Source organism: Arachis ipaensis, chromosome B05 (genome assembly GCF_000816755.2).
Source record: "Arachis ipaensis cultivar K30076 chromosome B05, Araip1.1, whole genome shotgun sequence".
Taxonomy (NCBI): Eukaryota; Viridiplantae; Streptophyta; class Magnoliopsida; order Fabales; family Fabaceae; genus Arachis; species Arachis ipaensis.
This window is the reverse complement of record NC_029789.2, coordinates 141,316,012-141,318,901: the sequence shown is the minus strand read 5'-3', so window position 1 is coordinate 141,318,901 and position 2,890 is coordinate 141,316,012.

The window sequence follows — 2,890 nt, the reverse complement described above, 5'->3', positions numbered from 1 at the left end:
TTGTCCGATCTTTTTTTTTTTTTTCTCATTTTAACCTTTTTTTAGAAGATAAATGTTATTTATTAAAACTTAAAAATAAGAGTAATTCACTTTTATAAACCAAAACAACTCCAATTTTACATGTATCTCCTAAATCTAAAAATGTTATGTGTTGTCTCGTTGCATATTTCTATGTAAATCGAATTCATCGAATTTAAATTAGGGTTGTTAGTAGTAAATCGAATCTATTTTATTCAAATTACTTGATTTTGTAGTTCAAATGCAAATCGAATTCAAAGAATTCAAATTAGGTAACTTACAGTAAATCGAACCAATAAGTTTTGATTTATATGGCAAATACGAAATCGAATCAATCAGCTTCGATTTAGTCCCTCTTAGTAAATCGAATCAGTTTTGATTTTGTTGTGCTTTGTGCAGTAAGAAAGATGGTCCTTTTGCATAAAAAAAAAAGATATGGAGATGAGGGATGATTTTGACGGATACTCCCTATTTGGTCTAAAAAACCAAAATGTTGCCTTTCCACAACAATAAAATAAAAAACAGTTGTTATTAATTCTCTTGACCAATTAGTCCATCTTAATTCAAAGCCCAGTTTTTTCATAATAAACCAATGAAATTGTCATTCGATCTTGTCATGTATCTTGTTCATATTAAGTTTAATAATTATTTCAGAGTCCAGACTACTCCTTTTATTTTTCAAATAATGCATGCATTCATGTGAGATAAGAATATTGTCTGAAATAAACCTCCCTTTAAAAATGCACTATGATTAGGATTGATGATCTTATTCATAATGCTTTGCAGTCTATGCACCATAACCTTAGAAATAATTTTGTATATAATAGAAGATAAACTAATAGGTCTCACCTGATTCATAGTACTGGCATAAGAAATTTTAGGAATCAGATAGATATGAGTGTGGTTAAAAGTTTTTAGGATTCGACCATTATGAAAGAAACTCTTGACATACAACTTTAAACACATCGGCCTCTACGATATCCCAAAAGGAATGGAAAAATTTCGCAGTGAATTCATCATCACCCAAAACACTTTGAGGATGAACACTGAAGGTAGCTCGTTTGATCTCTTCCCTAGAAATTGGTCTTTGGAGCCTCCGATTCATGGAAGTTGTAACCTTAGGTTCCAAACTATTAAAAAACTGACTTGGATCAACAGCACTATTGGAAGTAAAAACATTATGAAAATAGTCAAAATACTCATCTGCCATTATTGCTATTTCTTTCAGGCTAGAGGTGACTTCATCATTTCGACCAATCAACCTCCATATTCCATTCTTCATTTTGGATTGAAACTTCTTATGAAAGAATTGTGTATTATAATCACCCTCTTTCATCCATTTAACACGAAATTTCTCTCTAGTAGCTCTTTTCCTTAATAAACACTAGTTCTAACTTCTTCTCTAGGCTATTCAGCTCGCCACCTCCATTTACTCCACCTTTTCAAAGATCTTCTATGGCTGACTGTAGCTCTTCAATTTTTCTTCTAGATTTAGTTTTGTGATTAATTTGCCACTAAACTAACCTATGTCTACATCGTTTTAGCCTTTCAGCTAAAGATTACATTGCTGACCCTTTTACTTCAGAGGTCCAGACCTCCATCACAATCTACCTGACTTCTCTTTTGCAACACCAACATTCTTGAAATTTAAACATTTTCTTATTGCGCCAATTTTGTGGGTCAATAAGAGAAGAAAGGCATGATATGAACCTAATTCTAAAAGCATGTTTATTACTGCATACGAGTACTATGTTCTCCAACTCAGCCCCACTAACTCACGGTTCAGTCTTTTTTTCACCAACTCTGAGTCTTGTCTCCGATTTGTCCACGTGAAAGGTCAACCCACCATTATAATATCCAATAACTCATTAATATTGATGAAATTATTGAATGCTAAGATGGAGGTTACTGATTTTTTGCCGCCACCACCTTTCTCTGCTTGTCTAGATATAGCATTAAAATCATCCATAATCATCACCACTCTGCATTGGAACTATTGAATAATAAAAAAGAGCTCATCATACTGAGAGTTTCAGATAGTGTCAGAGCAATTTAAGTGAACTACAATGAATCTCCAAACTTTATTTTTGTTTGTGGCATGCATGAACCTCTTCTGTAATATAGTCACCACTACTCCGTATGTGAATATTGATAGTATTCTTTCATCTCAAAACTAAACCACTAACCACCCTCATTGGGTCCACAATATACCAACTCCTATAGCCACACGAACGTAACTTTACTTTCACTTGTCGAGATTGATTCTTTCTCTCACTAATGAAAATAATCTTTGGGAGTGAAACTTGCACATTCATTTAAGATTGTGAATTTTCAAAAGTCTTCCCAAATTTTGACAATTCTACACTAACGATCTCATAACGTTTTGGGTGTCATTTGAAAACTTGCACCCTCCACCATTAAATCTGTTAACTATTCCTCTTTTAATTTGACCTTTTTTGAAGACTCGTTCATCTCCTTATTCTTCAATCTCTTTTTTATTTCTTATTGTACTTTTATCGAGTATAGTCTTTGTTTGGTTAGACTCTTTCGCTTTTTGCTTTTTTCAATCTTCAGACTTTGTTTAGAATTACTTTAAAAATACTGTTTTTGATTAGTCTTAGGAAATAATTCTCTAATAACAATAATTTCTATCTTTTTAGTCCTCTCCTCGTAAGTTCGAGACAAGATAATTGCAGTGTTTTTCCTTTGCTTTCTCTCCCTCCACTTTATTCTTCATGTTCATCTCAGCAAACTCCTCTAAAAAACAACTTAGAGCATACTTCTTCTTCTTCATTTTAACACTTAGCTATCATGGCTTTTTTTTCTTTTAATAACCACTACTAGTCATGTGTAACACGGCTCCACTACTATA